The sequence below is a fragment of the Lissotriton vulgaris genome, chromosome 5 (genome assembly GCF_964263255.1).
Source record: "Lissotriton vulgaris chromosome 5, aLisVul1.2, whole genome shotgun sequence".
In the NCBI taxonomy this organism is placed as follows: Eukaryota; Metazoa; Chordata; class Amphibia; order Caudata; family Salamandridae; genus Lissotriton; species Lissotriton vulgaris.
In genome coordinates this window covers 1,293,920,231-1,293,946,071 of record NC_141693.1, presented here as the reverse complement: position 1 = coordinate 1,293,946,071, position 25,841 = coordinate 1,293,920,231, and the positions used below count along the sequence as shown (strand labels likewise).

Below are 25,841 nucleotides of genomic sequence, written 5' to 3'. Positions count from 1 at the left end.
CACGTCCAAGGGGTTAAAGACCTTTTTCTTGTGAATGAGGCTTTTGTTGTGTTTTCCCCCCTTCTTAAAGCCACTCTGCCTATGGCTGGAAGAATTAGCCTCCACCCCCCCCCCCCCCCCCCCCGAAATCTTTTCAGCTCCCCCCCCCCCCCCCCCCCGAAATTTGCCTCTGGTTGCCCGCCTGACCCCTGCAGATGCCAAACCTGTATGCACAAGTAAGGAGTTAGAAGTTCACCAAATTAGGTGAGTTACACGCAGTATTTAAACTTTGTGGGTTTGTTACAACTGTTAAACAGGTCTCATGAAAAACGGAGGTAGTTTATTCAATAAACACAGTTGAATTTGCATATGCATTTGTCTTGGTTTATCTGAAAGGGTCACTCATAGGCTCACACAGAAGGCACGGCAATGTTATTATGTCACACATAGGACCAACACTGAAAGTAACTCGTCAAAAAACAATAATACTAAACAAACTGACAGCGTATGGGGAGAAGTTGTGGCGTTACGGACAGAGTTACCGACTTTGGAATTTGGGGAGCAGGTTCCAGTCTTGTCGCCGCCTTACATCCTGTGATTCTGGACAAATCACTTAGTCGGCTCGTGCCTAGAAAATAAATGTGCCCCTATGCAAAGTGACGGGTACTCTTGTTAAGCGCTCCAACACCTTTGGGTCGAGTTCAAGCAACAAAAAAACTGTAAAAAGGATTATATCGCCGATAAAGCGCTTCGAAGCCTCGTCAGGGGTAGTAAGCGCTATATAAATGCAATTACAATACAATATAGATGGGGCGCTCAGAAGCAATGTGACAAGCATACCTCCGGCCTCTAGGTGGGGGCCGTCCTGAAACCAACTAGCACCGTCTTGCCTGCCTTCAATTTGACGCCGCTCTTTGGTCTCGTTGTACTAACTTTGTTCATGTCACTCTGCCGGGAAATGGGCTGTTAGTTCACGGAAGGAAGAATACTGACAAAAATAAGCACAGGAGAGCCTGGGTTCAACTATTGTGGCAGCGGGTTTGTCAACAACACCTCAGAGGAACCTGTCCGCACGTTCCGGGGCTCTATCGCGATTCATGAACTTTTTCAATTAGCTGCAGCGACTCCATGAGCTGGTGAGTTGCGACTAAGACACTCCCTTTTACTCGTTTTGAATATTAACCTGTATTTGTGTGGTTGCTCGCAGTTTTGCGACTTTATCGCGCTGTACAGCAGGAGATGCGTTTACTTAATTCAACAGCTCTCATGTTATGAATCTGGGTGACTGATGATTGGCTGAGTCGATCTACCGAGGTTCTAATCTGTGACCTTCTTATTTGAATTTCACACTGATTTGTTCAAGGTGTATTTATCCTCCTGCTAATTTAGACTTTTCAGCTGATGGATAATTTATTACAAAATAAATCCGCATACATGCCAGTACTTGTCAACAACAAAGAAAGATTGGAAAAAAAATATTTTTTTTTTACAGCTATAGATATTTTAGGAAGGAGAAACTAAAAACGCGAGGAATGTTAAAATGTATGGCTTGAAAAGAGGGCGTGTCCTGTTTTGACGTTGTTCTAAAAGTTACAAGTCCAGTAGAGAGTTCTAATTCAGAAGGGGTGATGTGAACAATGTAATGTATAAGTTGCATGTTGGGCACCTGGGCAGGGAGGGAGTGATCCACTTCGTAGCCATTTAGCAATGTTCTTGCTCTTTCATGCTGAATGGTCCTCATTGGTATAGAATACTTACTCAGTGGATTGTATTTGTATTTAGAGAGTTCTTTTCCAACGTGAGGAGGCTCCGAGTACATTTGCAGACTGGCAGCAGTACGTGGGCGGACTATAGATGGAAAACGTGTGTCTGTCATGTTGCATATATGGGTAGTGTTTGAATTTGAAGCGTAAGGACCAGAGTTGTGCTCTTATTCAGATTTCGGGGCAGTGCCATGGAGTGAATTAAAGTGAAAAGGAGCGCGAGACAGGACGCTTACGCATTAGATGTTAGTTATGGATGACTAGATAATGATTCAATGTTGTGGTCTCTGTGGGTAATGTTTTTGTGCTGTGCCTGTATAGCAATCTTGTAGCTGCGAGTTTGCATGTGTGCAGAAGACCTACCTGCAAGAATATACTAATTTGCTCATGCTGATAACAACCATGTTAGCAATGGTCTTTATTATACAGTTTATGCCACAAAGAATAAGGCATTGGACCCCCGCCCTGAGATTGTTCAGCGCCCCTAATGCTATAGTTCCCGATCTATGCCATCTAGAGTTGCCATATTGATGAGATTGGCAATAGGGCCGGGGAAGCAGTGAGTGCAACCCAGTGTCAGTCGAGCCTCAAACAGAAGTGCATAGATTGTTGCCCCTAGCTGCTTGTCAGATTTCTTGAATACCCCATAAGAATCCTTTACTTGACACACCTTTCCAGCCATGGGCCTATAAGCTGCTGGGTTCGGTCTTGAGTGCTCTGCCATCTTGTCTTGGTGAGAAGTGCTGAAGGATACGGGAGCAGTGTAGCAGGACAGGGAGATCTTATTATTGCTCCATTAGTCTATTGCTGTCGAGGAAACACATGGCCCAATGCCTATAGATGGGTAAGAAGATATGATCATTGCAAGAGCTGTGAGGGGAGTGACCCGAAAGACCTTATCGGACATTCCATGTGGAGACTCCTGCAGATAAATCGTCTAAGGCAGAGAAGCTTGAGTGTGCATATATATCCGAATGGTTTCTGAACGGTTGACTAAGCCTCCTGACATGTTTGGTTGATGCCTTTCTGCAGCACTGAGCTCTTACTGTCCAAACCTTTAAATCATTTTATAAAGTAGTTAGGTTACGGCAATAGTCCTACAATACACCAAGGATGACGATCACATGCTGCAAAGTTCACCCAAATTTATTGTAGCATCTGATTTAAGTGAAAGATAAAAACCCAATATTGTCTTTCTCTCCATCCCCTCACCTAGATCTGATGCTCCCAGTAGCTCGGTCAATGACTAGCTCTCTATAACACATGGAAGCAGTCAATCCTTGTATAAAAACCTGTTTCCTATTTTCATATTGCAGTGTAGTTGAGAGCTCGCTGGCCACCTGTAATAAAAAAATGACATAGCTCCTCAACTATAATAATGTATTAAATCATTTGCTTGACAAGGAAAGTAGTGCACAGTACACATTTACAAGAGCTTTTTAGCTCTCATTGTTTGATTCACTACAGTGAACAGTCACAGTTAGAAAGGAGACCGTTATGGGATTCTGTTTGTTTTTTGCAGGGCTCTTATTCAAAAGAAAGCAGGACTCCACTTGCATGCCAACTGGTATTATCAAGTGCAACCGTTGTAGAAGGTTTCTTAGAATAAATCTCTTTCGATGTTTTTTCCAACAAATTCCTAGCTGCATATTGTTGCGTTTACCATTGTCATATTCTGCATTGATTCTATATATGTCTGCAACTGTATTCTTTTATACAAAAGAGCAACAGGCCTAGGATTTATGCTTTTTGGGGAAGGGTGATGGTGTCACCATGTACTATAATAAATTACCCTCTGCCGATGTTGAACATTAAATTGCAAGCCTCCTCAGAGTACCATGACCATATAAAGGAACTCCTCACTGACTTTATATAGCTTTATAATACATAGAAGCTGGATTTTCAGTATGAAAAGAGGTCTCTAATTTCCTTATTACTGTTGTGACGCCACCAGTCAACTGTGATAAGAAAATTATGTGGCTACTCTACTATAATAATTTAGTATAGTTGTGTTCCGTCATAATGCCTGTTGCTAGAACCAGCAGCTAGGGGTAAAGGCAGGTCTCGGGGATAATTACAGCTGGAGTTTAAATATGCAATTTTTATGGTCTGGTTGTCTAAAATGAACATTGATCAGCATAAAGGAGAGAGTTATAGATACTTGTTTATTTTTAGCATGTTCTAGTTCATTACAGGAAGAAATAATATCTCCATGTTGCAACTAACTCTGAGGTATAACTTCTTTATAGGATTTAAAATGAACTGAATATAATGTTTTGCAACAAATTACTAACTGCTTTTTGGTCTGTTTAATTTCACACTAAGAGATTCCACTTTTATTTTTCATGTCTACACCATACCATCTCTTTCATATGAAGAAGCAAAACACGAAGTATGTAAGTGGTTTGTGGACTGGGTGATAATTAGACCATGCAATAAAAAGCCCTCTGATCTACTTAGAAAGATATTGCAAGTCACAGCAGAGATCTATGACCTTATATAGAAACTGAATTAGGCTTAATTTCAGGGAGCTTCTTGATGACTTGCACTATCCTTATAATGTAAAGTAGGAGGTACATTATCCCATATATAATATACAGCAGAGGATGGGTCACACTCGCCTTGTTGGTCCCAGACATCATTTAAAGTTAATATTATCTCAGAATGTGTTCTATTACAAATTTACCCTTTTGCTAGTATTAAAAAGCATGCTGTTTGACAGATATCAGAATATGATAGCTTACTTTGTGCTTATGTGTACGTTTTGCTTCCCCTTACTAAATTCACCTGTTAACTATGGGAGAATTAAACTTTGTGAAAGCAAACAGTCAGTACCTAAATCAATCCCAGCTTTTCCTAAAAAACGCTCGAAGATAGAAAAATTGTCCATGTTCACATCACTCATTTAAGCAGGATTTTATTTTGTGAATCTCAATGAAGAAGTCATTGATGGCATTTACTCTCTGTAAGAGTATGGTCTAGGTTTGGGTTGAAGCACTGTGTGACTGCTTTAAGACTGCTTTGCCTCTGTTATTATGTCTGTGATGGTGGGTTTGTAGAAGCATAAAATAAGCTTTTGTTGTGTTGATGGGGAACCTGTGTGCAGAGTGGGGCGCTTTGATTAGGGTGAGGTCATATGGGAGGATGGTATGTTCCTGTATCTTTTCTTGTCTGCAGATGCTGCACTTGATTCCTGCGAGTTTTTAAGTGCATCACAGTGCTGAATGCTTCGGCACAGAGGATCAGATTTCCGTTAGCAGTTCCCTACACACTGTAACACTGCTCAACAATGGCCTATAGAAATGTAACCATGTTATACCAGCAATAACAAAAGACATTGGCTCCCCCCCCCCCACTCGCCCCCCCAGAGGCCTGAATAACCTGCAAGGAAACCAGAAACGATACCCTAGCATATCTAGCCAAGAAGCCATGACATCGCCAGGCTGGTGACAAAAATGTGTAAGAGAGAAAAAACTCAAAAAGCCAGAAGGCTGGGTTTTTCTTTCTATGCTCCCAGGATATGGAACAGCAGCCCAACCGACATCCAAATTGCTCCAACCCTTGGGCAAATTAGAAAGATACTGAAGATTCACCTTCTCATGGAACATTATTCCACTCATCACATTGTAGGAACTTGGTTTGCACTCAACAAATACCCCAACTTGGATACATACATAAATCACCCTTAAGCTGAACCCTTGCATTCGGCGATTAATATTTCATGTTTTTTACCCTCTTCCTAAAAGAACTAAGACAAAGCTCCCCAGGTACCTTTTGGTATCATCTAGGTTTTCCAGCCAACTTCGCAGTGTATATAGTCTTCTGCAAATATGCTTCTGAAGGCCTGACTGGTGACCATGTACTATCTCCAACATTTGTTTCTGTCACAATCGCTTTGAAAGCGATCTTGGTATTCAGGGAGTCTCATGGGATTTTACTGGTAATGGCTATGGCAAACGCTTGTAAAAGAAGGCAAGTAGCAGAAGCCAGCACACCATTAATGGTGTGCGGTTTACTGGATCTCCTAAAGCAGTCAAGGCAGGGGATCTATTGAGAACACTCTGCTTCAAGCATTATTGAAAAAGTTTACAGATGCACAATCCAGCCGTTGCATTTTTCTATAAAATGTAGAATCCCACCACATAGCTAATGCACAATGAATTTGTTAAAGAAACAACTGCTGATATTATCTCATCCTCTGTTCTCTCTGCCTTCAATTGTTTTTTGGCCGTAATCTGCTGCTAGTTGCTTCAGTTTAAGTACTTCGGGCCTCATTTACAGTTTGGTGTAATCTGTCCCCCCAAACTTTTGGTTCACCTGCCTCATTTAGACACAGGCGTACGATACTCCTTCTGTCAATAGAACCCAAATTGGCTTGTTTTAAATGAAAGCCTCCTCAGACAGTTTGACAGAGTAAGGGCTGTTGGAGGAAAGGTATTGCACTGCCTGCCTTATATAGTGTGTCCTGTGTAATGTGTTTTCAGGAGGGCCAGAAAAAAAATAAGCCCGGGCCTCGTACTCCGCTCCACCAGCAGAGTTTTACCAACTCCGCGCTCCGCTGGGAACTCCAATTTGCGGCAAAACTCTGACTCCGTGGCGGAGCGGAGTATGCCCCTCAGCCGAGTCAGCCCCCTGCAAAAAAAATTACAAAAACACTTACTTTCTCTTCAGTCTGCGGTCCACCCTCCTCCTCGCCGCAGTGTCTCCTTGACGTTTTCCTCCTCCTCTCGTCCCCCTACGTATTAAGTCTTGCGTGAACTGCGCATTTCATGCAAGATGTAATACTGAGGAGGACGACGGCAAGAAGGAGACACCGCGGCGAGGAGGGTGGCCCGCAGACAAAAGAGAAGGCCTGCACACTCCGCCCATGGTTTAAAAAAAAAAAATCCAATAATCACCCTGATAGAAGACTCCCAGCATGTGAGGTGGCATTAGTTTTTTGTTTTTCAGAAACAAACTTCTAGTTTGTGAGATTGCTTCTGAAAACAAAAATATTAAAAGATTAGAGAATAGCCGTCAAAACAGATGAGAACCGTCTACCAAATGTTTTGTTCCTTGAATGGGATTAATGCTGCTGAGACAGACGGAGATGATGCTGAGATTGTAGCATCTCAAAGCAGGGTGTATACAGGTGCCTGGTTCAGAAGAGCAGAAACATTTCCCTAGTATAGCCACCTGCCCACGTTTAGCAAGAATAGTTTTCTTTATGGCGGATTACTGTGACCAGCAACTCCAATGAGACCTATGTTGTGTTCTAGACTAAATCTTTATTCGAGTCAGCATAAACAACTCTGCCTTTGGAAGTTTTTTTATGCGGGTTTCATAGTAGGATAGTTTGCATCTTGTCTGAGCAAATGATGGTAACTATGTCAATCCCCAAAATAAGCGTTTATCTGCACATAAATGGGGGAGTTGCCTTCAACATAACTTCAATAGCAAACCTCGATTTTCCTTCTACTCCCCACTTGTTGCAAACGTTTTTTTCCTGCCATTAAATTCTTGCAAACGAACAGAAAAAACTACCACCCTTCATTGTCATTCTGGTATTTTGATACATATTGGCGATCCTCTGTATAGGTAGAGTAGTGTGGATTTGGCTTTGGATTGTTGCCTTGCTCCTACATTTTCAAGGTGATTTGGTACCTTCCTCGAAACAGACAACACTAAAAGTCAAATGCTTTCTATAATACAGGGGTCTCAAACCTTTCCTGTAATAAGAGCTATTCATGTTCAATGAAAATCATCTCGAGCTGCTATTATTTGTGTTGAAATAGTGACCACATCAGACAAAACGACAGTAGTGGCCATTCTATGCCCTATTACCAGCAATTTGAAATGCCACTGGATGAGTTATACACGACATCCACAGCTGCTATGCCCCTGGCACCAAGGTAATACTTTTAATAATAAGTCTCTGCAAAGCTGCATGATTTATCACTCAAATAACCGCTCTTAAATATATTTTGGAAGTCCATTTTTTCTCAAAACATCAGTTCTGAAACAACATACATATTCATCTCAAACACACACTTCACAATTTTGAGACCCATATTAATTCAACATAAGCAAAAGCCTCTAATTTAGTAGGCTGGGCTGCACACATGAGAGCTACTTGCAGGTTGCTCGTGAGCTACTCGTTGCAGAAGCCTGCTATAATAAGAAAACTCTTTTCTTGCCATTAAGCATGCTGGGTAGCGGCTAGTGGAATGCAGCTGGTGTACAGTGAAGGACATTTTCTGTACCAGTTTGGAGAAACCATAGGACTTGCCAACACAGCTACCTCCATGAATGGCTATGAGGTCTATACAATTATCCTGCAAACCTTTCTCACCTCTGCCCCTAAATTAGAAGGGGAACGCCTTTATGGACTACATCCTGAATTGAAATGCTGGCATTCTGTATGTGAGTAAGCAGTCGTGTACAGGGTGGAATCCAAAACCTGTTCTGCTCTCTACTCTACCTGGTTAAACTTGTTCATGAACCCTAAATTTATCTGTGAATAAAACTTGAATGTTGGGCTATGTGCCATGCTCTGGCCTTCATTACAGTAACAGGGAAACTGCTGAAACAGAAGCATGTTGTAGGCTATCAGTCAGTTCTCCAGGGCCTGGGTGACTCAAAGGCTGTTAGGTAATACTTGTGACAAGTATTGCTGGGGTTCTTTTAAATACAGAAACCAGGTACTAATACAAACTCTCTGAGTGCCACATACCTCCTCTTTAGGCTTTGACATTCATGGGGTGGCCACAGAGAACTGTCCTTGTAGGGTGGTCTGGGGACAGGCGATTTAGTTCAGGCAGCACACGTATTGCGTACAATGTTAAAAAAAAACTCTCCATTTGAAAAGAAAGGGTACTTTTTATTATCATTATGGTGATAAACGAATTAACAAAGCTTTACTGCTTTGACACTACGTCTCAAAGTAGTATTCTCCTTAACGTGTACGTATTTAATGTGCTCAGTTATCCCAGAGTACACATTAGAAGTGCTCGTCTTAATATAATTGTGAACAACAGGGGTTAGGTCCTTTGTGTGGTGTGGGCTAGACCCTATATAAGTAACAAGCAGCACACAGTGCCCACACCACAATTACTCAATACGTATTTTGAAGGGTAAGAAACCAATTTATTGCCGCTTCCCTAGACCACATTACTTTGTGTCCATTATTTTATATCTTTTTCATGTTTTCAAAAAATTCATAGCAGAAAAAAGACAATAAATTCAAATATTTACAAGACTAATTAAACTTTCTACAAACATTAAAGACAAACATTATTTACACATTAGAAAACATTTTGACATCAAGCATTTACAAAAAAAATTACACAAAAATGATAATGGTTTTATCACAAACAACAATTATTACAAACAATAAATGAGAGAAACTAGAGTTGGGAGGAAGAATATAAGTAACTCAATGACTTATGAGTTTTTTTAATACTGGACCAGCCGGTCCTAGTGTTTTTTAACAATGATGCTTTTTATCTCCCAAACAACACTGCAGACGCGTTTCAAGACCAGGCGTAAAGTCACTGGTCTGTCATCAGGGCTGTATGTATCTTGTATCTGCAAGATACAAAAACATTATTTTACTTGATCTAGCGTGTGGGCTCCTTATTTCCATTCAGTAGCTACAAACCGTTCTGCGCTACATACCAAATTTGTTCAGAGGAGGACTTCGAGAGGGGTCTTTTGAAGGTCCTTTTGATAAATACCAGACAGGGATGCCTTAAGAGATTTTTTGAGTGTGTTTAAGTTGCATTATTGGTCAATTCATTTCGCTAATGGCAAGAACAAATTAAAAGTGGAAGGGGGGGGGGGAAAGCCTACCTTATTCTTTAAGTGCTGCCGGATTACGGCGAGATCAATTTTTGCGGCGTAACCATCGGGGTTGAATCTGTGGTGTGGGGGAGATTTGCGTTATTAACTTCGCGGCGTGCAACCAGGGTAACACGGTAGATAGAAACAATTAAGGTGGCCTACCTTCGTTTTCTTATTTTCAAGGAAAAAGGAGTGTCACTATCACCATCCTAGTAGAAAACAAAGCACGACCTTAGCGGTATGTTCGAGGTTATTGGGGCACTAAATAAACGCTTACTGTTGCAGGGTAGATGATTACCTGCTGCTTTAGCCACTACTCGATACTGATGGGGTCTTCTTTCTCTCAATAAAGATGGCCGCCGCTGTTTCCTGTTTGTTTTATGTGCAGGAATGAGCTGGTGCATTCTGGGACGTGAAGTCCCAAAGATTGCAGTCAGTTAAAACATTTTTTTTATATGTAACCAGAACGAACGTAGGTTAATATCCTGCTTCTGGCACGTTGTCATCGTAAAAATAAATTCTAATAAAGGGTGCATGGTGCTTGCCCCCAGGTGTTTTAAACTTGTTATGGATATTGAAGCAGCAAGTGGCTCTGGAAACCTGTAATTATAAAAACATTCAAAGGGCATCTCAAGGCCAAGAACCAATTTTATTATCAATGTGAAGAAATAGATCACAAAGACCAATGGGCAAACCAGGGATGTCTAACCGATGCAAGTCAGGACAAGGGGGAACCTAAAATTTGATTATACATGCGCTATCTCAGACGAAGTATTCAGGCCAGTCTGTGCGCTATTAAATTTTAGAATCAGATACGCTTCTTTCTGTAGCAGAACGCGCTCAACGTCATGGCATTTGGACTTAGAATTCATGGTATACAGTACAGACCATTTGAACTCTTGTTCGTTGTGACCCTTTTCACAAAAGTGCTCATCCATTAGAGCAGACATAACTTGACTCTTGATACGTGATCGTTGATGGCTGATTCTTTGATTCACTTGGCTGGTTTTTCCAATATAAATTAATGGGCACGGACATAGTATCATATACACAACATTCTTGGTTCTACAATTAGAGAACTCTTTGTGTCTCCACTTGATAGCTTGGTGGACAAACTCATCGCCTTCTATTGTGCTCGGACAAGCGACGCAGTTGCCACACTTGTGGTGGCCCTCGATTGGCTTGAGATTCCATTGCGCCAATAAGTCGCTTTTGGGCTTGGGGATGACTATATCAGCCCGAGTGAGTTCTTGGCCAATACTGTGATTGATGACAGACCAGTGACTTTACGCCTGGTCTTGAAACTCGTCAGCAGTGTTGTTTGGGAGATAAAAACCATCATTGTTAAAAAACACTAGGACCGGCTGGTCCAGTATTAAAAAAACTCATAAGTCATTGAGTTACTTATATTCTTCCTCCCAACTCTAGTTTCTCTCATTTATTGTTTGTAATAATTGTTGTTTGTGATAAAACCATTATCATTTTTGTGTAATTTTTTTGTAAATGCTTGATGTCAAAATGTTTTCTAATGTGTAAATAATGTTTGTCTTTAATGTTTGTAGAAAGTTTAATTAGTCTTGTAGATATTTGAATTTATTGTCTTTTTTTCTGCTATGAAGTTTTTGAAAACATGAAAAAGATATAAAATAATGGACACAAAGTAATGTGGTCTAGGGAAGCGACAATAAATTGGTTTCTTACCCTTCAAAATATGTATTGAGTAATTGTGGTGTGGGCACTGTGTGCTGCTTGCGTCTTAATATAATGTCAAGGACAGGTTCCTGCTTTACTTGGTTTTATTGGTATGATTTGATATCTGTTTCAGTTCCATTTGGTCATTTTCGGGAGTCGTATGCGGAGAGTGCCGCCAAACTCATTCTTTTTTGTAAGCAGTCATCAGCTGCTTGGTGGATAAATGGGAATTCTTTGGTGCAGTATGACTCTGCGGGCAGTGGCAGTACACCAGCCCTTGTGCTTGAATAGCTGCTCAACACTTAAGAGGGTCTTACATGGACATCAAAGTTGCTTGGAGAAAGGATGTATACTACATTGAGTGCGCATACACAGGCATCACCTGGACGTAAATCGACATTGCTTGATCGCATAGAACTGCTATGGAGGGTGCAAGCACATGGCCTTTATACTGACTTCTACAACGCACGTACAAACCTGTCAACTTAAAGAAGAAAAAGAAACTGCCTGAGGCGGGGGCAGGGCCTTTGAGGAGGAGGGACCTCATAATGAGAACTACTTGCAAGCCTGTTTTGTTCATCCTGATCACTGTTCAGAGTGACTGGTCAAAAGCTAATTGAAGAAACTTCACGCCTATTTGGCCCTCAGTTGTGAGTCTTCCAGACTGGATGCTAGCCTGCTGTGAAGAGCATCAGTCACTGTCTGGAGAATAGCCTAGAGAGGACACTTGGCAGAAGAACTTCCACAAACCTGGTTTGAGATTGCAGACAGCGAATCCACATTCCTTATCTGCTTTGACTACATAAAAGTGGGAGCTACTTGCATCTTTGTTGCTCCAGTTCCAAGTCCTTTCACTAAGGAAGGGAGTATTCTGCAGCATACCTTGAGGACTGCTGTCCAACAACCAGAACTGGTGTCTGTGTGACAGCCAGCTTCCAGAGGGGAGGTACATCAACTAGAGTCTTTACTTGCTGGAAGAGCTGTACATGGCAGGATATGTGGGGCCACGGTCCATACCGCACTACAGCAGAAGGGCCTGTGCGGAAAACTGCGTATTTATGGTGGATGCTATTGGTGAAACTGCAGGTCGTCAGTCACCACTCCAAGATGACCGCCCTTGTCTCCTATGGCTTTGAACGGAATAGGGGCTCTGAAGTCTCATGAGAACAACGAACAGTTGTCGGACTCTATTTATTGTAGCTTGGATTAGAGATTGCATGGGCTATTCTAGGCAGAAGGAAGAGGAGGCTGTACACGTACCACCTTTTTTGAATTATTTCTGGATGCAGTAAACTCATTCTCCCCTAGTGTCCCAGAGGGTCTTTCCAATAGAGAGATATGCGTGCTATCGCTGTGCTGAAGCACGCTCTCCCCCATGCGTCTTAGTGTTTCTGGTCGGCAATGCAGGCTTGCGTACTTTGATTAACTGAACTATTTCCCTGCACTCTTTCCCCCTTTGCATCCCAGGGTTCTGGTTGGCAGGGTGGGATTGAGTGGTTCTGTTTCGATTGGGGGGGGGGGGGGGGCAAGTTCATTTATGTTTGCATTGTTACCTAGCTCTGTTCCTTCTTTCATTTTAAGATTTCGCCTTACCGCTACCGGTTAATTTTTCTTCTTACCGGCCATTCTGTTCTCGCTTGAGAGTGTTCCATTTCAATGCTACCTTGGCCTATCAGCTTCGCTCTTTCAGTGTTTGCATGCCGGAATAGCAATTAGAGGATTTCATGTTTCTGCTAATCTAGGTATGCATTCTCTGATATCTCTGGTTCTAATTCAGTCCGGACGAATTTCCTGTTCATCTTCAGTCTGTTATCAGAATTTTACTGGAGACTCATGTAATGCGATTGTCTCAACTTACCTTGGGTTACCATGCATTCATTACCTTCAAGACGCTTAACTGAGGGGAAAAATATTTTCTTTGGTGGCAGTTATTTTGTGAATTACAATTTATTTATTCTGTTTGGATGTATAGCAAGGTATGTTAAATGTCATTGTTACAGTGTATATAATTGATTTCTATTTTTGTGAATGTCTAGAAGTGTGCAGTACACTCTATGATGGTAACACATTTGTTAAAAATAGATTCTTTGATTTATATGAAATAAAGTCTTTGTTGCTTACTGTTGTTAGGTGTTAATCTTTTCTGTTTACAGATCTCCCTCCTTGATGTACCCTTCCTGTTATCTTGTCCCCCCCCTACCCCCCCCCCCCCCCCCCCCGTCGGGCCACTTTGTCCGTCTGTTGGACATTATCAGAGACAGAGCGGCCCAAAGGGGGGTTTCTGGGTGGGTACTGCTCCTGATGACCTATCAGCCCAACAGTACCTCTGACCTGAAGTGCCTGGAAGCCAGCCTGCTGCTGAGTGTAAAAGCCTGTCAAGCCGCAGGAGATGTGACTGTCTAAAGAGGGTCAGTGCAGTCTCTCCAGAAGTACAGTTCCAAGGGGGAATAACAAGCAGGCAGCCAGCTTTGCAATAGGAACAATCACAGTTCACAACTTTTGGATAATCACCAGTACTCCACAACACATGACATAACTCCTTGTGTTTTTCTTGACTCATAAATGTACTTAAGTTAATGTATGGTGTTATGTTGTGAGTTTTTAAGCACCATACTGAATGTTTAATTAAATTGAATGTTTCTGTTAAGTGCAAATATTAACACACTGAATTCCACAACCGAGGTACTGCCGCAAAGCAAGTCTGAATGGACATTCTTGTCTAGAGAAACCTATGGCTGTACACTTCCGGTCTCTCTGTACTCGTAATAATCATGTTTCCTCAAGCCTCCTGTATCTCTTCTGCCAAAGGCCCAGGGCTGGAATTGACAAAAACTTTGTAAACCAGATCATCAAGTGGATCTTGTATTGAATTGGTAATTGATGTAATTTATGAAGAAATAACCGTTTCAAAATGTCTATAGCTGAATGAGCCCCTAGTCAAAACAGATAGCTCATGGGAAATGGTAGGCATCGCTGATTAACCTCTTTCCATAAAGAACTTGGAAGCTGCAACTGGTTGGGAGCCTGTTTGTGCGAGAGCTGATGGGTACAGTAACCTTATTCCCAACTTACTTGTGTTTTTTGGTACCAAACAGTAAAGTAGCTCTCTTTCTGAGATTTGAGTTTCTTGCGGTTCACAAGTAAAATCCCTAGGGGCATAAGTGTGTTGGTTAAAATGAGCTCCTCATAACATTTCCTGCGGTTTATAGCACAACAAAACTGTAAGCACTATGGAAAACAAAAGTTTGTGTTAACTAATAAGGTTGATGGTGAGAGTCCACTTGGGAAACAGACATTGTCAATGGCAATCATTTGGTCTTCTATATTAAATATGTTTTTTAGCTTCAACAGTACATAGAAGAGAAAGTACAAGGAGCTGTGATGGTGCTTATTTCCTCGGGAGACATGTACAGCTTCTTCCCTTTCTGTGTTTGTTAGTGGAACTTGGTAAATAACTTTTCACTATATAAAATCATTCAAATTGATTGGCACAATCGAGTGATGGTGAATGACAATGTCATGAGTAGAGCTTCAGGGGTGGGTTGTACATACAGTACGAGTTAAAATAGCAGCATAGATTTCCAGGGTGAAGGAGAAGCACATTGTGAAAAATTATAGAAGAAGCATAAGTTCTGCAACTTGTGGGGTAGATATCCTGTGTTGTTGCTGTGCCTTCTTGACAATCTAAAGCACCCCTTCTTCTAGTCCATTTCCAGATACCAAATGGGATTTAGGGCGCAGTATTGGAAGTTGTATGTTGGATTTATGCTTCTTTTGATGTACATGCTGCTCTGCTCCCTCTTCTTCTTGAAAATCAGTCTGTGTCTCCAAAGCTGGTAGTGCCACAACACAGGCCAGGGGATTGACTTGAGTTCACACCTGGATGTCAGCCACAGGGATATGTGCCTCAAAAGTTTAGCCTTGGGCTCCCCAGACCTACTCTTTGATTCTCTTATCAGCACCATCTCCTTCTTGAGATGTGCCCAAGCCCCTTCCTTGTGACCTCTCACTGAATCAAAGAGCACCCTTTGAAGTGTACAAGGTAAACCTAGTCCTCCCCTGCGCCAGTGCTAGTCTTACCCACCTTCATAGGAATGCACCAATACACAAATCTGTTGGGCGGAAGATCTCTGTATCTCCTGTCCATATTTCAGCATGCAGTTTTGGGACTCCCAAAATGAAACCAGAGGCCCTCCGGTACAAAACATGGAGAGCCCCTGGTTTCATTTTTAGAGTCCCAAAACTGCATCCAGTATATGTGTACAGCATACGTGCATTGCACAGTACTATATCCTCCATGTACTGTACCACTCAGAATTTGTTATATACAAAACAGTTTCCACCGTGGGACTCTTTTCAGAAAAAATATATTGGCAACCCTCTTGCATCAGTTCGGGGAAGCCCCCATTCAATGTATTATTTCAAAATACCAAGTGGTGCCTACTCACTTTGGTGATCTTTTTTACAAACATGAGTGCAAACAACAATGTCAAAAAAGATATAGACTGACAAAGTTTTCTGTGGTAATTTTTCTGTTACTACAGAAAGTTCTATATGCAGATAATAATCTAATGAATAATGTAAATGCAGGCGACGTGGTGCTCAAGTGTTACAAACATATATCAAATTATACACATAAGAAGCAAGATCTACAAGTTCACTGGTTATGTATTTTTTTCAAGGAAAAACGTGTGTATTCCTTTACAAAATGTGAGGCAATCATTGCTCAAGACAACCAGGTGATAGCATTTGTCGACGTTTCGACCCATGTAGAGCCTTGGGGTCTCCTCAGTACAATAGTTGTCTGACTTATTACCAGGAGATATCCATCCACTGGTCAGGATGTAGTCCAGTCTGGGGACTTGTCTAGATATCTAGCTCAGAGGAACACATACATCCAATCCACCATATGCATTCACTCACAAGTACACATTCATCCAGCACATGCATTCATCATGCACAACACTACATCCTTCAGGTACTGTGCCACTCATAGGCACATACGCCTCCAGCAAATACTCACACCATGCACGCACTGCTCTTTGTAATTCACCCTGTCTAGGCACACATACACCCTGCGTAGATGCAGCACTTCACACCACTCTGATGTAGTAGGGTGCAGTGCCATATGTGGCCCAACGGGGACCTCTTTTGGTCACATATGGTCCTGCACACTGCAGAAGATATGGTAAACCCACCCTACCCATAATACATTCCATGCAAGACAGTACTATGAGTACATTCAAATAGCTATGTCCATATATACAATTTTGAAATGTGCCAACAAAAATTATTACAATAATTTTGGATTAGGTTGTACTCTGCGTGGAGCTGATGATAGGAAATTTATAGACGTCTCATATAAATTTGAGATGTTCTAGTGAGTGAAGTAACCACTGCCAACCTAGCTTAGGACCAAGTGTGTGTCCTGCCTGAAGCCTTTTAAGAAAATAGTACCTTGAGGCTGTTATTAAATCCTAGGGAGTAACAACACATGTAACTGGGTGTCCTCATGGGAGGTTACAAGAAGGGACAAGACGGCACTAAGGAGGGACTACTAAGCCTATTGACCAATGAAAAGCCACCATTTACAAAGGACCGAGCAGGAGACAATTAAAAAGATGGCCTGTAAGTGTGCAGAGCTTTATGCCCATAACCTGCATAGCACATATCCTGAATACAGCATGTCTCGAAGAGACAGCGCAAGCGCTGCCTAGGCGAGACCTAAAAAGGACCTATTCACTCTTACTGATCACTACCCAGGATGCTGCCACCACCCACGCATGTGCTGCTAAACTCTCAGTGAAGGAAGTAAACTTCCACCACTATGTGGGTAGTACTTTGGGTGCCCTTCCCAGTCCAACAAGATAGCAGTCAGGGAAACAGGGTTATGTCATGCCGCACATGCTTGATCCACGTTTGCACAACATTAGTACCAGAGCCGGACTGGGGGCGCAATTGGACCTGGCAGTTAACTTGGACCAGCCACATGGGGCATGGGATTGAGTGGCTTGTCGGAAACACTGTTGCACTGCTGCAAAACCGGCCCCGATCAAAAAAACGGCCCCCACCGGTCAAAAACCGCCCCCACCCTTCTGGACCACCTGGAAAACGCCTGGTGTCCCCTACGGCCAGTCTAGCCCTGATTAGTACTCAGATCAGGGGTGCACATCTGTTACTATGTAGAGCAGTGGTTCCCAAACTGTGGTCCACATTCCTAGGGGGTCTGCAGGCAGCAGTCCTGAGCCAAATCTAAGCTTTACCAGATTACCAAAACGATGTGCTTGTAATTGTCATAGGCCTGTTGTGCTGTTAGTGCTTACAGTTATGTAGTCAGGAGTTTAAGCAGTGCAATGCTAATTAGTTTACTTCTCTGTCTAGTTCCGTGGGAGACTTGACTCCATAGCTTATCTTGAAACCGATACCAGTGTTGTGCTGCAGGCAGTGTCTTTTATCATCTGTGCACCCTCTAGCGCCCACCATCTAAAAAATGCATCGCAGAATCGATGAAAGTGATGTACAAAATGAGTATCAGCAGCAGACCGGGAGGTTATCGGCGCTTGGTTCGGTCTCTCTTGCTGACAGCACAGACATTGTGACCTTAAGTGCCCGGTGAAAATCCTGATTTGGTTTACCGAAAGCGGAAGCAAAAACACAGGTGTTTCTAGATACACAACAGATCAGTGACTCAGGGTCAGGAAGTCACCTCGAAACCAACGCCGAAACAAAACCGAGTGCACGCGGTCGGCTTCTGCGTACTCATGCAGACCTCCTGCACCGGCCTACCTGAGTCATCAATTATTCAGTGCCCTCAGATCCGAAGGCATTCAACCCGAGTGCCGCCGCCGTCGTGGCCGACAGAATGAGAAGTGGCGTGACTGAGCGCGGAGAGACGACTGACTCATTTGATGTTTACCTTTAAAAAGGCAAAACGAAAATTGCTTCCAAAATATGATTCCTGTGTTTGATCCATTCCCTTCAGCGACTCCTGTTTTTTTCTTGCCTGCTATCCTTACAGATCTTTCGCTTATTTATCACTTTTGATGTACCACCTTAAACCGCAGATGTCTAGTTTCTTTTCACTGTACACTTTTGGTGCTGTTAAGCAACGCCTCAATGAATGCTATTTATAGACGTCCAAAGAATGAATGGCTACGCGACTGGGTCATTTTTGCCAGCAATCACTCATTTGCCTCCCAGGGGACTCGGTTTTCAGTGGTGTGTGCTTCCTCCTGTCTTTCTTGTGCACTTTGTTTTTCCACTCTGCGTCGTTCTTTTACCAGTCACTTTGTCACAACAATTCTTCAATTTAAGAACCGTTTTAATGCCGCACATCGAAGTAGAGCCTGGATGGTCAGTTAATAACCAAACCACATTAGCATTTGAGCAAGTTTAAAATCGCCGCAGGCTTTTTGTTTGCCCCACTTCACTCCCGTCATGACGCCTGTTTTATCACTCTTTAGCGCTGCTTAAGTGCCTCCGCTGTTGCACGTATCAGAGCTTAACCAGGCACTCACAGTTCACTCCTCAAACAGTAACATTAAACCCGATTCAAATATTACTCACAGCTCGACTGGAAGAAAAATGCTGCAGTTTATTTTAATCAAACTTTACCGGCACGCAGGCGGTCACAAACAACGGCACAATAAGCCATTCAACGCCTAGCGTGCTAATCGCCCCAAACAACGTTATATTTATTTATTTATACACACACTTCTAAATATCGCAGCAACCCAACAGGGTCTCCTGGCGCTTAACATGTGGAGGCAGAAACAACTTAGAAGACGAAAGAAAGCAAATGTTGTGATGTACACAATAATAAACTGTAGGAAACTGAAATGAATGAAAAACTAGACCTGCAACAGCCAAGATCAAACGGAATCATTAAACAGTGTCTTTAAGCTCTTACGGAAAGCTAGCAGGGAATGACAGTTTCTAAGGTCAATTGGAAGAGCATTCCAGAGCCTTGGGACCAAGATAGGAAAAGGAATGACCTCTCGTACGAACGAGTCGAAACCCGGGAACTGAAAATAGTGAAAGGCCGGAAGATCGCAACTGTCGAGCCAGAACATAAGGCGAACCAGACTTTGCATGTAAGAAGGGGCAAGGCCCCATTTGGCACTAAACATATAACGGAGGGCCTTGAGCTCAATGTGCTTATTGATTATAAGCTAGTGGAGTTGGTGGAGCAAAGGAGACACAGAAGCATATCTTGGAAGTGGAAAAGAAGACGAGCAGTAGCATTTTGACTGACCTATAGCCAATGAAATGAAGCTTTATCAGCACCCAAATACTACATTGCCGTAGTCCAGCCCGGATATCACCAGAGCCTGCAAAACCACTCTCTTACCTGCAGGTGGGATTAGCCAGATGATTTTTTTTTTATCCATCTGAGATCAGCAAAGCAGGATACCCTGGAAACCTGAGGTTTAAGGGAGAGCTTTTTATCAATAATAAAACCCAGATTTTTTACTTTAGGGAAAGAGGCAGGCACAGGGCCCAGTGTCAGGCCGGTGTTGGACACCACACTGCTCTGGGTTATTACCCAGAATAAGCACCACAGTTTTGGTGCTGTTAAGCTTCAGAGCATTACTGGTCAGCCATGAGGAAACCTTCCTCAGGTCAAGCTGCAGCAGGGAAGGATCTAGGTGCTGGGCGGCAGAAAAGACGATCTGAGTATCTTTGGCATAGGAAAAGATAGTCGGACCCAATTTCTCAGCAATGTTGGCCAAGGGGCAAACATATATATTAAAAAGTAAAGGGCTCAGGATGGAACCTTGAAGCACTCCAGAGGTTAACTCTAAAATGCTCGATCTCACTTCATTCGAGAAGACCTGAAAAGTACAGTCTTTTAAAAAAGAGATCAACCACCTCCGAGCCAAGCCCACAATGCCAGAGGCTTCGAGATGGTATATCAGAATGGAGTGGGACATCAAATCCAGCAGAATGAGAGCAGAAGTACCACCTGAGTCAAGATGTGGTCTGAGGTGCACAGTAACCCTGAGTAGAGCAAACTCAGTACTATGGCCTGGTCTAAAGCCAGACTGAGAGGGGTGAAGCAAATTGCAAGTGGTGACAAAAGAAGAAAGTAAAGTATTAATGTGTCATTCCAAAATTTTAGAAAACACAGGCAGAAGAGAAATGGGACAAAAACTAGACCAACAAGGAGGGTCAAGACCTTCCTTTTTAGTAGAGGGAGGACATGTACATGTTTGCACCCCTGGGGTACCAAACCTGTACTTGGAGAAGTATTAAGCAGATTAAGGGTCATAGAAAGGACCTTGTAGTCCAGGAGACTAAGTTAAGAAGGGAGGAGAGGGTCAAGAGGTGAGCCAGACTTAATAGAACTCAGTGACCACTTCAAAGAAGGCAAATCCAGAGGAGGCCATGAACTTAACTGTGAAGTATACTCAGACGCAGGGGCCTGGGAGAAAAAAGAAGGGGAGCCTGCTGAGAGACTAACAGGAAACATTAGGTTCCATTGTCGGATGGTATCCACAGCAATTATTCATGAATGGACCTGACTTTATTATAGATCAACAGTCTTAGCGCATCACATTTACGCAGGGAGAGTGAGGGAGGGGCAAAAATGCACTGGCAGATAAGAGTTTTGTGACTACCTTAAACTGCATTCATACCGAAGAGTCATACATCATAGTCATAAATCATTGGCTTGACAAGGGAAGTTGTGCAGTCATTGTGAGCTGAGTTTACCACCGTCTATGATGAAGCTACCCTTACAGGTGTTAGGCTTAACTCGCTACTTTGATCGTCTTCTGCCCCCTGTCGTAAGACCTGGGCTGCACCTACCATGTCCAATGTACCCCACGGTAGCTGGCTTGCTTTGCTGTGAGGCATGGCAAGGCAAGTCCAGCCGTCTTCCATACCTTCTTGACCGGGTGTGGCTTTCCGTTTCTTTTGCGCTGACACTGCCACTCCGCCTGTGGAGCTTACAACACCAGGCAGCTCCCCACACTTTCAGGATTCCTTAAAAAAAATATATATTTTGGGAGCAACCCTTCAGGGCCATGGCTCTCCAGAGGTTCGATCAGAATACCTTCATACCTGCTTCTGAGAGATGCACGCAATCATCATTGTACAACTCGGGGCGCCTCAAGTTTATCTGCCCATGTCTCATGCTCTCCTGACTGTTTGACTTACAGAACTTGTATACCGCCACATTGAGTTTCTTCCGTGATCTTTCCAAAGTGCCCATTGACCCAGCTCCCATCCAGTATTTCCCTGGGATTGTTTCGGACTACATTACTGAGGACCTGTAGCAGAGTTTAGCTGCTTCGTTTAGCCCTGGCCTTATCGGGGCTAGCATGCGTTTTCTCCCTAGGCGTGCTAGGTAGTTGCCCACCAAATGGATGATCAGGGTGTACGGAGGGGACTCCCCCCTCCAAAGGTCTCTTTAGCATCGCTAGTGACTGCTCCCAACGCAAACCTGGTAGGCCTATCCGTTTATGTCAGTATTTCGGGTGCACCTGGCCTCCATTCTGTTTGCTTTCGAACACCAGGACAGTAGCCTTCGCACATGTGATTTCCTGATCAGCCACACCAACCGACGGCCAGCACCTGCCAATTCAGTTGGTAACGTTTACTGTTTTACATTCCTTGTGACGGGGTTGGAGGGGGGAGGTAAGGGTAGGGCTAGTCTTGTTGTTACAGGAGAATCATTTTCATGTATTACTTTGATGCCCCTCACCATCGTCTCCCTATCACCATGATCTCCTTTTCTAGCAAACTGTGCGGTGCAGCTGAAGTGACTGCCACTATCCTGAAGGAGTGTGTGTCAAATTTCCCAGCAGGCAAATCTGCCTTTTGCAAAGCCCGGTCTAACATAGATAAACTCTAGAACTTGCTCAGTAGGGTCCTGTCCTGGTGAATGAAAATTGGGCCATCCCCCTCTGGGCCTAATACTTTCTCGTTAAGCACACAGGGCAGCAAGATGAATCCGACACGCATGCCAGGTGCACCTATTGCACCAGACCAGTTTGGTATGGTTTCGACTTCCTCAGCAGAATTAACATAGTGGTGTTTCCCTGCTTTATGCACTCCACTTTTATACATGTCGCGTGTCTTCGTTTTGGATGGAAACACCATTTCACTACCTGAAGTGCACAGAAAAATGCCAATGCGAAGGAGGATCAGAACAATCCCACCTCAAAAGGGGCTGAGGCTACCGCCTTGACTGTCATCAGGAGCCTGACCAGCTGTTGGCAATGAATGGGGAATATTGTGTCCTGGCAGGCACCCCTCCAGGCGCTTCCACTCCCTCATGACTGCGCTGACATAGATTACGTGGTGACCTGGCCGGTCTCCAGTTTAGGTAAATGTGCCATTGTGTAATGGTGGGCTTACACCCATGCCTTTTTTTTGCCACGAAAGCCCACTTCACAAACTTTTCTACTGCTCTGATGGTTGTCCTCAGAGGATGGTAGCCCAGTCAGTTTTTGTACAGTATGCACATATTTCCTGCACCTCATTGCGGATTCTGAAACTAAGGCATGGTCAGTTGGGTACGACTGGTCGGTCTGGCCAGCTGCCAGAGTTCCTCCGGTAATTATCATCTCCCTGTCTGCATGTGGGGCCAACTCCCGGAACCTGTCCATCTGGAAGCGAGAGGGAGAATCTGCTTGAGAGCTGCATACCCTTTGAGCGTACCTTGCCCTGACCTCCATGTTGTGTTGCTACTGTAATCTGACCATGGTCCGCAAAACCCTCACTACCTAGGGGCACAGGGAGGCCCAGATATTAATTGCGTGAACCACCCCTTCGTTATCTGACTAAAGTGTTATCTTCACGTTCTTCAGGCATTCCTCCCAAATTGTCAGGCCCGCACTATGGGAAAGAACTAGAGGAATGTTATGGGTTCCTGCCCATTACTTTGGCCACTGCTTGGTGCGCCATCCTTTACCCGGAATCGCCCCAAAACCATGGCTGCCGACTGCATCTGTGAAAAGCGTTAGCTGTTTCTCCGTTACCTAGCCTTCCTTCCAGATCGGTGTACTGTTGAATCCTGTTGTAAACATCCACATAGCTAGGTTCTGCTTCACCCTACCCCCAGTCTTACCTGTTTTGTCAGCTGCTAAAGGTACTCCTAAGTCACCAGCCAAACGTGTGAATGCTGCTAGTGAACTGCTGCATTTATCTGACCTAGGCCTCCCTACAAAGAAGAAATCATCCAAGTAGTGTATTTATCCCAGTGGGGTATTGCCCTTGTAGTTCCCACTCCAGAACTATACTGAAACGCTCGAATTAGGTGTAAGATAATTAACAACCCATGGGCATGGCTTTGTCAAAATAGGTTTGCAGCTCAAACTGGAAGTCTAACATGTGGTAGCTGTGTCGGTGTACCGGGAGTAGTCTGAAGACTTACTCTGTCAGTCTGTGCCATCTCAGCCCCTTCCCGCTGCTATCACTAAGTCTATAGCCTTGCGCTCCGGTCTGTGTTGATCATCATTCACTGACTTACACTACGGAAATTACAGGTTGTGTATCCGTCTGTACTGCCGCCGTTCCTTTTTGGATACCATGCCCAGTGGGGATCTTGCTCCAACAGTAACTGGAGGAGGCCCTATATCCACTCCAGCATCAATACTGTCTCAATTTTCTCACGTACCACCATTGGGTGCTTGTTGGCTGATTTCAGGTTTTTAACTATGCCTGTGCAGATCTCCCCCTCAAAGGGTATCCTAAAACCGTGTTCAAAACCATCCATTAGTAGTTTTTCATCCTCCTTACTATAGTAGCCATTGAGTAGTTCCCGTAATTATGGGGAACCTTGCTACTTGGTTTTTGGCCCAATTTCCCGCTCCCCAAGCGCTCCGGGGGGGGGGGGGGGGCTCACTGTCACTTCCTCTTCATGTCTTTCTTTTCACTGTGGCCCTTTCTCCTGCTGCACTCTGAGGCTGGGTGGCCCAACCCGCAGCTGGCACATACATGCTTGAATTTTCATGCCGGAAAACAGCTGCACTAATTGTTTTCGTACCTCCTACATATTGCTGTGTTCTCTTTACTCTGGGCCACCCATTTCCAACTAGGGTATGGTTTGGACCTCAAAACTCTCCTGTTCTTTTCTTCTTTCCCCCTAAAGGCTGGCTGCCAAAATAACTGCCCTCCCCGTTAACCCATTCTTTTGCCTCCCTAGCTAACATAATTTTTTGCATATAGACTGAAATATTCCCTTCATCTTAGGACAAGTCTGTGTGCGTTTGCATCTCAGTCTAAAACCCTTGTTATATTCAAGCCTGCTGTCACCCATGAGCTGTATGTCTGCTTCGTGGATTTTGGCTTCATACTGCCTTGAATCCTGGGCGTAATGAGGACATTTCCCAACAATGACGCAAGCCATGATTCTAAAAGTTTCAATCAAAGTTTTTCTCCTTCCTCACCTTTCTCCTCTTTCTTATCAACAGACAATAAGTCTACCCTTTCCATCTGTATCTCTAGAAAGGAGAAGATATTTTTGAATTTTTGATGACATTAGCTCTCATTTACTGCTAGTTGAACCCTGCTGGCTGGCCCTGTGGCCCTTGTAACCATGGATGACTGCCTCGGTGATGGTCTGGTATAGACTTCTGTAGGTTGTCCTACCAACGCTGTATTCTTGACTTTAGGCCCAGTCCCGCTGTGCAGTGATATTTCTCATGACTCAGTTGGGGAGCTTCCCACCTCGCTCTTCGTCCTACCCGCTGCTGGATCTCTTCTATCTACTAGCTGCAGCGCCATCCCTTTTTCGGTCCCTTAACCTTGCTTCCCAAGTTCCCAGGGTCCACTCTTCTCATGACCATCCCGGCTCAGTCTTTTTCATGACCATCTCTGGTCCCCTGGCTGCTGGATTGGGGGTGATGTTGCTAGAGCCTAGTTGTAAGCCTCCCTAGAGCCCCATGTTTTGGACAGTGAAAAGCATTGATGCAAACGATTTCAAAGATTCCTGCACAATTTCACAGATTTGCTCAGCATTCGTGCCTTTTTCCCGTGCTGCTCTTGTCCCTCCACCTGCGGCACCGGCCATATGCATCTTTCCCCGTCATTTCCGGTGTGGGTTTCTCCGCTTTCTTCAAGCTTTTGCTGGTGGTCCTCTGTCTTTTCTTTGGCTTCTCCCTTAACTCTCCCTTCTCGCTCAGCTCTTCCACCGGGTCTGTCTAGCCGCCATCACCAGGCCTCGTCTCACCAACCAGGTCGCTATGTCCCTTTGAGGACGTCTCAGAGCTGCCTCATGAACCAGCCCTTTCCATGCTTTGGCCACACTCAGCAATTGTTCGATCTGGTTGGCCTGCATATGCTCCTCTATGAACTGATCCTCTAGGGCAACACTGGGTGCTCTTCCCGGGCCTCTCCTGCTGCTCCTGCCACCTTTTTTTTTCCTTCGTGGCCCATGTGCGGTGTGTTGACAACCATGGGGGTGGAGGCCTGGGTCGCGTCACCACATAGTCTTTCCCCAAGCCAGTGGTTGAGTGTGTGTTTTGCTCCAACACTCTATCCGTTCGTCCTGCTGGTGACATTGCTGCGTTTGGGGCATCACAGCCACGGAGAGAAATTATCCAAGAGTAGGCGGGTTGTAGAGGGCATGCAACACTC

The 25,841-nt window shown here is 43.9% G+C and overlaps 1 protein-coding gene across 2 annotated transcripts in view; it reads left to right on the top strand.

Annotated features, from left to right (window-relative positions):
* Window positions 1-882: 882 nt before the first annotated feature.
* BAK1 (BCL2 antagonist/killer 1) overlaps window positions 883-25,841 on the top strand; it is a 200,334-nt gene continuing 175,375 nt past the window's right edge. The window contains exon 1 of one of the 2 annotated variants that reach the window (XM_086923188.1): window positions 883-1,115. The gene's annotated coding sequence lies outside the window, so the exon portion shown is untranslated. The remainder of the gene's footprint in view (window positions 1,116-25,841) is intronic. The other variant, XM_086923189.1, reaches the window with a different exon arrangement.